This window comes from Cyclopterus lumpus, chromosome 5 (assembly GCF_009769545.1).
Source record: "Cyclopterus lumpus isolate fCycLum1 chromosome 5, fCycLum1.pri, whole genome shotgun sequence".
Taxonomy (NCBI): domain Eukaryota; kingdom Metazoa; phylum Chordata; class Actinopteri; order Perciformes; family Cyclopteridae; genus Cyclopterus; species Cyclopterus lumpus.
In genome coordinates this window covers 11346532-11359076 of record NC_046970.1, presented here as the reverse complement: position 1 = coordinate 11359076, position 12545 = coordinate 11346532, and positions in this window count along the sequence as shown.

Genomic DNA, 12545 nt, shown 5'->3' with positions numbered 1-12545 from the left:
CACAAAGACACAGGTAGCAAAGTTTCTCCTGGAGTTTCCTCAGCAAAACAAAACATAAAACGTTGCTAACGCAAAAGAGTGAGGATGGCAGGGAGGAGGAGGGGAAGAGAAGAGAGGGAAGTTATTTTCTCTGGTTTTTGAGGATGTGCTGCATGTACTTCTGACAGGTGGGAGGGGAGATGAAGCGTGCATTGTGTTCGCTTGCTAATTAGCATCGTTAGCGGGGCCCATCCACTGTGAATGGCAGAGATAGTATTAGTGAGGTTTATGCACAGTGAGCGGTAGAGATAGGGAGAATAGAGTGTGGTACAGGCAAAAGCTGTATGCTAACGCTATATTAAGTCTGATAAACTTGCAGGTCTTTAATGGACTCAGCAGGGGAGGGAGGGGAGGAGTAACGGGGGGAGCAAAGAAGTGTAAAGAACTGTACACCAGTCTGCTTCAGGCTTTCCTGTCAATACTCTGGATACAGCCTCTATGAGCCTCCTAAAACTACGGTGACACACGTCTAAGATAATAAGCCATTGTGTGAGTGTGTGCGTGTCTTTTTCAGAGGTTTTGGAGTAGCGATTTTGAGATCAGACTTCTCTTCTTTCACCTCAACCCTTGAGGGTCAGGTTACACACAGGGTGTAGGTTACAAGCCACAGGCTATGTGAATGGTCCTATTAGCCCATGATTTATATTGCTGACACACACAAACATACAAACACACACACTTTTGATTCTTGTGAACAAGAAAGGCATTTCCCAGCAGCAAGTGCTTTGGATTATATCCAAGGCTTTTATGTATCACAGTTATAATATGTGTGTATGCATAAGTGTGCATTTGTGTGTATATGTGTGTGTGACACAACCCCGGAGGTCACATAAAACTGTCAGCATCATCCAATCACCCAGTTTTTTTTTCATACTGCTCTTTACCCCCTCCCTTCACTCCCTTCCACAAGCTCTTTCTTTCTCTCTCTTCATGTCATCCTCTCCAGTGTCAAGAAAAGGCCCTTGAGGCTGTATTGCTCTCTCCTCCTGTAATTCACATACACACAGACACACAGACACACACACGCACACACACACACACACACACACACACACACACACACATCCTCTCTAAAGGACCCCTAAGGGAGAAGACCATCAGAGCAGTTTGGAGGGATGGGAGGCATATTGTTAGGGGTGGAGTTTTCAAACAGAAACATCTCAATGGAGCCTCTCTCCGTCCTCTGAATGGGCGGATGGGTGTGAGTGAAGGGGTGATGAATATTCAGTAAGGACTAATGGCCGACACCCACCTCTCCTCCTCAACAGTAGACTCGAGGGATCACTATGAGATGCAACACAAGGGTCACATCATATGACTGATCTGTAGCCTATGGCTAGCCGGGTAACTGCACTCTCATATAATCATTTTTACAATTACATCGTTTTATGACATGAGTCTATCTCAGAGAGTGTCTAACAAACACTCATCAGACTTTTGACTTTATTTTGTTTTAACAAAGTTAAAAAGGGAAGTTACTGAGTTAATGTTAGTTACTTTAGGGACACAAACGGTTGACAACCTCAGAAATCTGGCTGATGGTCTTCTGCACATATACATCAGCTGTCTCCACTGGCTCTCTGATCACTTATTTTGTGTTTTGATAGAGCACATGACACGGCGCAGGTGTTGCCATTGACGTGTCCTTGTGTTTTGTCAGACAACTGCACAACTAGAGAAAAGCTATTTTCCGGATGATCACATAATTCCAGCTCGCTAAGGCCATGTTCTGACAAACACCAGCACAGCATAAAAAAGCATGCAATTGATCAGCTGAAGGACATGGGTAAGAGTCCATGCTCTGGATTAAACTACAATGTAAATGGGTTTTCTAATTGAAGTATTTCAATTGCTATAACTTTATTTTAATGGACAAGTCTGATCTGTGATTAGCGACAAAAATGTCTTCTCTAATACAAAAATAAACTGAGCAGATTCTTTGAGCCACTGTGGCTGTAATATGCTGCTTTGCTTCTGCAGGTCTGAATTTCAGCTTGAAGCTGAAAAGCTAGAGTTGGCAGTACACGTTAATTTACATTCACTTTACCTGAGATAACCTCAGTCTTTCTTTTGTGTCAAGCTGCTCATTTAACCAGTCGACCTTCAAAGATTATTTAATGGTTCATTTATATTTTTATAGAAAAGGAATCTGTTTATATATGTCATTTACAAAATCCTGTGAAAAGCTAATCAGGCTGCACTTGGATTTGTGCCTGGCCCACTGGCTCAGTGAGTAGCACAGTTCGATTGAGGAATCAAAAGGGCTGCCTCAAGAAATTGCTTTATTGGAATAGTGCATGTATGAGATTACAGTTTACAGTGGCTTTTTGGCTCTGATGAGCGCTTCCCTCATTATCCCGAACTTTAGTGCATTACAAATCCTCTGAGATAACAACATGTTGCAGGCCTCTATCATCCTCATACAGTACAGCAGAAGAGCATTTCATTACACTGTCACCACTCATAATCTTCCGACCAGCATGGCCCTGCATGGAGCATCAAACAGATGACTCTGAAACAGAGGAGAGAAGGGTGAGGGAGCCAGGGAAATGAGGAGGGGAGAGGGGCGGCGTAATGGCGCGTGTTTGTAAATAATCTCTCTGTCACGGTGGTAAATAGGAGTTTATTTAACAAGCATCACATCACAGAAGCGCTTCCACCCTCCGCCGCCCAGTCACTTCTCCTTTCCCTCCTCTCCTCTGCTCTCTTCTTGGGCTGTGCGGTTACGGCAGAGCATTAATAATAATAACAATGATAAACAGAGAGTGGAGATAACCACAGTAGCATGTGTATAAGAGACCCACGCGCTCAACCAGCTTACATCGCTTAGCCCCCATTAAAGATGGGATGCAGAGGGGTGGGTGGGGGGCTAGCAGGAAAGTAAGAAGCTGTTATTTTGCATTATATTAACCACATGAAAGCGTGCGGCTGCCGAGAACAGTAAAAGTCGCTGAAGAAAACAGAGGGAGGGTGCGCGAGAGGGTGGCTCGGTGAAGGAATAATGTAAATAGCGGCTGGCTGAGTTATCGGGCATAGCACTGTCAGACGTGTGTGTGTGTGTGTGTGTGTGGGGGGGGGGGGGGGGGGGGGGGGGTTGTACGCAACACTGTCAGACGGCCCATTGTTTGGGAAGCGATAAAAGGCAATTTCCCAGAGTCCCTTGTAGAACCACACGCTCGGCTTAATTTGAGGGCCATTTTCCGTGACAGTGTTGACAGTTTATACAGCTCTCTCCCTCTTTCACTCTCTTTCTATGTCTCTCTCTCCTGTGCTCCCTTGCTTCCTCTGCTCATCCTTCCTGTGTGTGCATGTTCACTTTGTAGTAAAGAGGCTTGTATTCATGTCTGGTTATTAGTATCTCTCCCCTGTGTTTGGCATGTTCTCTTTGAGGAAGGAACAATACCTGATAGTCTAATACCTGTCAGTGCGCACATGCACGCACACACACACACACACACAAAAACACACACACAAACACACACACACACACACACACACAGAGGCCTCCACGTCTGTTGGAAATGTTTTTCCCTTTGCCCCGTCTTAATCTTGCCCTGACATAGAGCATTGTGAGTTGTGCTGCGCTGCCATCAGAGGAGAGCATGTCCTCTCATCATCCTGAGAGAGGGCCTATTAGAGTAGCTGAGGATGAGGGGAGGCAGGGAGGAGAGAGGGAGTAAAGAGAGGAGATCGCAGGTTCAGGGCATGATAATTGACACGGAGGCTCCTATTGCCTGCGGAGGAAGTTTTTCTCTACAATGCCTTTAGTGAGAGAGAAAACAAGATATTGTGCACAAACAACCTACACACACACAAACACGCGCACACACACACACGCACACGCACACACAGTATGTGATAAAAACAGCTTACTGTTATGTTTGTGTGCTGCAATGTGATTTACTGAATTGTTTGCTAAACTTTGGGGCTTGAATGTAACTGATGCCTTACATCAAAACTAGTGAGCTCTGTGACACTGGAATACAATTTTCTTTTCTATTTAATGTCGGTCACAAAGCAATATGAATTATCTTTTGGCAGGGCTCAACATCAAACAAACAATACACATTTAAAACACACACATACTAAAGTAATACAAACTGTTAGAACTATGTTTGACAAAGCCAATACAATTGACAGGAACAGTAACAGGTCAGGGAACATAGCCTATTTTAATTTGTTCAGGGTGATGCAGCTCGTTTTGTAAAAGTTGTTCCAGATGAGTGGGACTTTTTAGCATCAGCATGATTGGTTGTGGGAGTGAAAGGGGAGTCCTGTTTATGAGTGAGGCTTTCCTGATCATTCTATAGACAGATCATATATATATATCAGAAATTCACTTTTTTACCTGTCACTGATTATGTCACTGTCTCACATACGGCACTTCATCTTGTATATAAAAGCTTTATTCATAGAAAATGTGAGCTATCTTACCTGTGGACATTTAGCCTTGACAGCACAGATGTAGTGTTGCATCGGGTGCATCTACACATGATAACCATCATTTTCTCAGCATCCAGGCCTGAACAAAGGCAGGATGAAACTATACAGGAGCTGTTGCGTTTCTTCTTTTAAGCTTCCAACTCGAGTAGCAACAGAGTAGCTCAGACAAAGATAAAGCTGTGCTGCTATCTGCTTACCATAATCTATAACCTATAAAAAGAGAAGAAAAGTCTCCTGGCCATTCTGTTCTTTAAATCTGTTATCATTCTTCAGACCTGAGCTCTCCTGCTTTCTTTTCTAGCTCCAAGGCTGTTTTATTGTATTGTCGTGAAGAAGTATTCTTATTGTATGTATTTGCTATTATTATATTTCTTTGTCTGTCGAGAATTCCCCTCACTGGTGGTATGGTGAACAAAGCCAATGAGTTGGGTTTGATAAAAACACACATTTTGAGTATGATGGGGCACTATCTGCTCTTTTTGTGTGTCAGTTTTCAGTGAAACGTGGATTAAAAAACCTGTGTGTGATCATTTATTCAGCCTCTTTAAAAATTTAAAAAAAGTTTTCCTTATTATCTAAATCCTACAAGTTTAAATGTGATCAACTTTATGTAGAAAAACACAATACATTATCTGTGTTGTTTCAAGGGCCAGACTCCTTTCCTCTCTACCTCTACTCCTATCTATAACAAATGGCCCCACGTAGGAAATGAGAGGATTGTTATTTCAAACTTAATAATGTTGCACGACTCCATCAAGACGACGCTGCTCTATCAAACTCCCACAATCTCCAGAGATAATTTAATCACCAAATGCCAAACTGCCACGCCACATTTAGGTGTAATTTTCATCCATGCAAAGGTAATTTGTTTCAGTATTATGAATTAATTAAAGCCTAACGAAGATGGAGAAGGCTGTAGAATGTCTAATCAACAGACCCTCGAGATTGATTCATTCTCCTCCACACTCTGGCCTATCATGCTTTCTCCTTCGTGTTGTCACATTTTCTGTTTTTCACAATTGTTTCACTTTTCTTTCTCTCTCTACGTCTGTCTTTCTTGCTTTTCTAAATTTGTTGATTTAGACCTCTCTTAAGCAGAGGCAAAGTTCCATCCACTCCGTAATCTGATCCGGTCTTCCTGTGTGCCAGGTATTCTTTCTGCATGCATCTCTGCACCTCACCACACTTTTACTATTTGAATCTTCCATGGAGTTTTTATTGTTCAAATGCTTATGGCATTTTTTGACATTTAAATAGCCCTCGATACATTCCTATATATATATGCCAGTGTGAAATGCATCAGGGTGGAGCCATGTGTCAGTCAATCATTCTTGCAGCTGCTTGTCCCAGGGGCCCTGGACTTTGTTTTCACATACATGTACAAGCCGGAGGGTACCTGAAAGAGTCCTTTTCACCCCTAACACTCACTCACAGGCGTACAGCAGAGCAAAAAACACACAACACCATAAATCAAGGTTAGAACACGCCAAAGTCACACACAGACAAGCCCTTCTCACGCACACACTACACATGTCAGGTGTTATCTGGGCTTCAGATCTGGATGCCTGCACACTGTGTATATAGTTTCTCAGAACTACACACACGCACACACAGGCGCTCACACCCAGACAAGTACAGTAAATACAACAAATGCTCTCTTTTCTACCAGTAACAACATACCTCACATCCATTTCTCGCTAAAGTCAATATGTATCCTGCATGCTTGAGATATTCAGGGCATGCTTCGCGGTAGAGTCAAAAGTTTCCTGGTTTGACAGTGCATAGTCAATCTAGTTTAACACAAATTTTCTTTGCAAACACCACAAACACAATAAGGCAAATTACAAAAATGCAGAAAAGAGCGATAGTGTCTTAAAGCTTAGTCATGTTTAAGTCATGTATTGAACATGGAGAGTTGATACTGTAGGTACATTCTGTTACTGTACAGAGAAAGAGATAGAGAGAGAGAGAGTGAGAGAGAGAGAGGTAAGAGAGAGAACGAGACACACACACACACACACAAAGAGAGAGAGAGACTAGGTACATTGTGAAACTAAGTAGTTGAGCTCAGATTAATCAACTCTGAACAAAAATAGTTTTAGTGACAGACACCAGGGTGTGTGTGGGTTTGTTTGTGTGAATGTTTATTTAGGTTCAGTGAGGCACCATGGGAAATGCAACAGGGAGTATCACCAGACAAACACAATATCATAACCCTACACTCAGACAGGCCTCTCTATTCAAAGGGTCAGTTCACACTGATTACAAAGAAACATATTACGCTAATAGTGTTAAGCCATGCAGAGAGTTAATTTTTTGCCAAAGTGTTTAGATAATGTTTACCACCACCACAATACAAAGGAGGTGAAAAAGTCATCAGCAATGCAGCTTCCAAAAAAAACCTTGTCTCTGTACAGTTCGGTGGGTTATTCGCAGAGCTGTTACTCAAATCTAATTTTACTTAATTTTTTTGACACTTTAAAACTCAATTCTGTTCACCCTACACTGGAATTGTGACAGCAGTCTCAGGGATGGACATTTAAAAACTTAAGTGTATGAACCGCTGCAAGAACATTTTCTTTTTTATTTACTAAAGACGTATGCATCTTCAACAATATGATTTAATGTGTGTTGGTTTCTTTGTATCAACACAAAAGGAGATAGGAAGCTCAATGTTTTAATTATCATGGTCATTAGTGATAACAGTGCAGTTTAAGAGTAAAAGTCCCAGAATTCTTGGGGCAGCAAACACTCCTTGAGCAAATACTTAGTTAGAAATACTGCAGTATACTGTTGTAATCCTTATTACAGAGCAGCCAAACAAACTTAGTTTGCTGAGTTGGAGGTGTGCAGCCTCTTACCTGCAACTTGCTGCTCCTTCTTGTTTTTGTTCATTCTTGCAATATTTAAAAATCACCTGCTGTCAAAATTGTTTGATTATCACCATTTGACAAATGTGTCCTGTAACTGCTTCAAAAGAGAGAAAAAAAACACCTTGTGTTTTCACCAATTAAATGGTTTTAATGTGAAGCTGCATTATGAGGAATGTTTGGTTTGCATTAGCAGCAACTTAATACAGCTCTGATATGGAAGAGAAAACAGTAAACAACGAGGCTGACATCAATGAGAAAAAATTAGAAACAGTAACGCTGGATTACATGCATGCATAATTTCCTCATTCTTAAGTAGGCAATTTGAATCCAGTGTAAATGGCAGACTCAGCCAATAACAATGAAAACTACTCTATAGAGGGGTAATTATTGAATGTAAATACTTGAATGGCTATTGCTGAGAAAATGTCGACCATCTAAAATTAGGTTTTGATCTTCAAGATTATGACTTCATTGATATGCAACAAGGTTGGTTTTTCTATAATTTCTGAAGATTTCAGTTCTGTTTTCCCCTGTTTTAGGTGCTTTATGCACATACAATTGAAATGACCCTGAGCTCGCCCTCTGTCAATCACACTGCGGTGACACGAAGCAGATGACCAATTAAAAATCCTTGGGCAAATAACCAATCAGAGCTGTGCTCTGAGGGTCTTCCACGCTACAGTGTGCCACTGCTTTTTCACAGCCCTTTCCATTCTCTCCATCACGCTGAGCGACAGGGGTCTTTGCACCACACATGGACACGCATGCATGTGAACGCTTGCACACACGCACACATAAACGCAGTGCACCTTATTACTCTTTATTAATCTGCAGGGCGTTAATTGAAACCCCCCTGAGTCTGAGCCGTACCTGCATTCCCGCTCTCATTATCAGTCAAGGTGCCTTTGGGGGAAAAAGAGAGGGGGATGGTGGCGGAAGGAGAGGAATCCCAAGTCTCCTGTGACAGGCCAGTTGTACATCTACAGATGTGCCTGAATTAAACTTAGCAGTCAGTTGGTGTCTGATTCCTCTTACATCAGTGGAAAAAAAGATGCCTGAAGCCAAACATGTGGATCTATGAAGCTGTACGTGTCCACTACGTGCTGAGGTCGATAGTAGAGGCCTCCCTCTCCCATCAGTCTGTCATCCCAACTTAAATGTGACCAAGATTAGGTACATGAACATTTCTTGGATTTCTTGGACATTTCTTGCTATTTGGAAATGCATTCATCTCAGTTCTTCTTCTTTACTCGTGGACAACAAATATATCCTTAACCGTATACTGCTCACAATGAAACAGCTATAGATTAGGAATGAAACCCACTCAGAATCCCAAGAAATAATATTCCATGTCTGTTGTTGACACAGCAAAAATAACATATATTCTAAGCGGGTTTAGTCCGTAGAATCTGATCTCTTTTTTTCTCCCTTTTATGAAGCTGTCAGAACATTAGTTAGGCTATCAACCAATATCTACTAATAAGCGATGCAATCACTGCTTCTCAAATTATTGTTATTTTTTTCATTAAAATTAGCTGCGTTTTGATTTAGTGTTTTGTTCTGCATGATTACATTACCAGACTTCAGCTGGTTCCATGTTGAAGTTAATAACAATTTCAATAAAAATCTGCTGTAAAACACACAACACACAAAAGACTCTGTTGCATTGACAATGTCTGATGGCTGAAAAAGAAGGGAAAGCTCTTAAAGCATGTGAGTCAAATACTATTATATTGAGTGGTTTAGTTTAATTAGACGTACAGTACGAAGTAGCTAATAGGTGTTCAATAATTCATAGTATTTAAAAAGGAGTGCAGTAGATCAGCAGACCTGGAGTTTGGCGTTTCTGCTTGGTTTTCATCTACATTTTAACATTTTATTACTTATGTGTTTATCTCAGGTGTGCAGCCAAGCATCTTCCAGCATGTTCCAGCTTTAGAATTTAAAATGAGTTCAGGGTTTGGTTTACAAAGACAGTGCTGGCTATGGAATATGTATGAATGTACAATGCCAAGATACTAAAGTGTGTATGAGTAAAATGTTTTCTTGCTTATGTGTGTATGTGTGTATGTGTGTGTGCATGTGTGCGTGCGTGCGCGTGCGTGCGCCAGGAGAGAAGAGGATCCGATTAGTACTACTCTGAAAGTAATTACCTTAATTAAAGCAGTAATGTGTGGAGACCGAGGGGAGGAGAGGGAGGGAGGAGGGGGGAGGCAGGGGAGAGCCTGCCATCTTTTATGGGGCAGTTTAGGGACTGTGTGATTTAAAGGGCACACTCACCAGTGGGCAGAGAGAGAGAGGGGGGTGGGGGGGAGAGAGAGAAAGTTGGGGATGAAAGAGAAGTGGGGGTGAGTGGGGATGAAAGTGTGGTTTTGTTATGGGAGGATAGAAAGAGGTTAGGGGAGACGGTGTGTGAACGAGAGAGTGATTGTGGGGGAAATAAAACAAGAACAGTTCTGGCCAACAAGCATTCAACACACATTCATTTTTCTTCATAAATTATTTTATTGTCCAATCTGCAGATTTTCATTTTCACCTTTCCAATTATCTCTTTCCTCCCGAAGACTTAAACACCCACACACACACACAAAACAATCAACAATAGCCTCCATTACACACTGTTTTACCTTGTGTTACAAAGCGTCTACACTGGACCTTATCTGGCCTGGCATATGACAGCTTACGCTATGGCAGACACACTTCTACTCTGCAACCTGCAACCCACCACACACACACACACACCATGAACCAGTTCTAAGATAGAGGTGTGTTCAGATATTGTGATTTGTTTCACAAGCATGTGTTTGTGGTAAGTACCGGGTAAACCTTGCAGACATTACACATCAGTGGAGGCTAAGGACACATATGCAAGAAAGTGGGCAAATGGCTGAGAGATGAAACTATGCCAACCTCTATTTGCCGAAAGCCTCATTTGCAGCATGGACAACAATGACAGCAGTAATTTGGAAAATAGCGAAATAGCTTGGGAATTTTATGAATTTTCTGTTCATCAGACCACAAATGAGACATGAATTATACCCCCACGATCCCTCTGCCTCACTCCCTTCTGCTGGAAGACCACTTTGCAGGGGCAGAAAGTGGGCCAGTTTTAGAGACGGACCGTCGCGGCTGAAGCAACTCCAATTCATCCAGCACAAACCATTGCGTCTGTGTCTCTGGAGTGTAGATTAGTCCCAAATGTTTGACTATATCACAAAATGGTCCTGGTAAGATTAGAGCCGATTTTAAAAAGTAGATTGTGAGCAATCTTCGACCATGAAATGCAGATTTCTATTTACTCCAGCGTTTATGTGTTTCATCACAGTACAGTAATATTACTGTAAATGTATAATGTATGTTTTAAAAAACATGCGTAAGTGTGCAATTGTGTTTTTTTAACCATGTCAGAATCTCCAATAGTATGTGTTTCATGGGGTGTTAATTCACTTTTTGTTTCTCATTTTGTCCCCACTATACTCCATATACTATACAATTTATATATTCTTTGTTGTTTTTTTCCCATTTATTTCTTAATTGTCGTTCAGGTTTTTCTCTGTGCTCTCCAAGGCTCTGCCACTCTGCTGTGTGAAGTTTGAGGTCTGCATTGGCCTTGCATGTGTGTGCATGTGTATTAGTACGTGTTTGTGTGTGAACTTGTGTACACTATTGGTTCTGCAGAACCAGACAAAGAAATGAAGAGCAGCTCTCACATTTGCATGAGTTGGAGGTCTCATCGAAAAAGGGTGGATAATGGAAATCAAATAACAACCTATGAAATACAGTCAGCGCTGTGTCCTCGTACAACATTCAGCTTACAGGTGTGAGTCTGTGTGTGTGTGTGTGTGTGTGTGTGTCAGCATTTGAATTGCAAGTGAAATAACATCTTTGTGATAGAGTGATAATGAAAATAATAACATCCCTGACAAAATATTCATAAAGGTAATGATGAATGCCATATTTCTCAGTGAGATACATCAGAGGCATCTTCGTTAAAAGAAAACAGTGGCCGTCGTCTCCCACACCCTCAAATTATCTGCCGCTTTCACATTTCACTGATAGCATTGATGAGAGCTGAGGAAAATGGACACACAATTATGCTCACTTGTCGTATATTAATACTGCTTCTTGACATCTTCCATGGACCCTGAGCTGTCATCTCTTTGTCTGCTTTAATTGAAAATTAATGGTTAGTGCGTTGCCAGGGCAACCGTGGAGGTGGTGGTGGGTAGCGAGCCACATTCAGACAGACACCAGTGGCATTGTTTGTCCTGTCTGACCTTGGAAGTCAGAAAAAAAGAAAGAAGAAAGGCAGAGGAGGACAAGAAAGACATTAAAAAGAGAATAGAAAGGTAAGGGTTCAATGTTGTGCATTGAAGCGAGGGAGAAAAAATAAAATAAAGTTATTATGGCCATGTTTTGGGCAGGTAGAGAGAAAGAAAACTGTGGTTGGGGTGACTGAGGAGAAGACTGGCGATATGATGTCAAAATGCCAAATGGGGAGAATTATGTTTGAGTAAGAAAGCAGAAAAAGACCTGATGATTCTTCTCTGGACCGACACGATTACCTTTGTGCTGATAGAGTCAGAGGGCACCTTAAGGCCCCACAATCATCTGGACACAGGTGTGGGAGTGAGTGGGAAACAGAGAAATTGTGTACGTGAGTGTAGAGGTGTGCGTAGACATGTTGGTCCTGTTTACAAATCCATTAGTGTGGACACAGTGCCAAATGGACACTGACTTCAAGGCCAGGCATCTGTAGATTGACAGAGGCGCTTATGGACGTCACACAATCTACTCCAGTTGAGAGCTCCCTGGGCCAAGATGAGGAGAGGCATGAGAGGTTACAGTGCATGGACATGATGAAAAATCATTAAAATGTTAAACTCTGATTTGCTCTAAGAAGATCTCAGCTGGTACGGTGCTTTTCATTATAGTTGAGAAGCTGTTGAGAAAATAGATAGTACAATTTAATTCACGTACAAGTGGCATATATATATATATATATATAGTCTAATAACTAAAAAAACTGATATATCGTGACACAGCTATCCAGCTGTGTCACGATTATTTATTTTCCATGACCGGACCGTTATATATACTGTCAGTGCAAAGACTAAAACACATTTGAATGCCCTCACCCAGTCGGAAAAAACTATACTTAAATGTATTTAAACTATACTTAAAATGTCA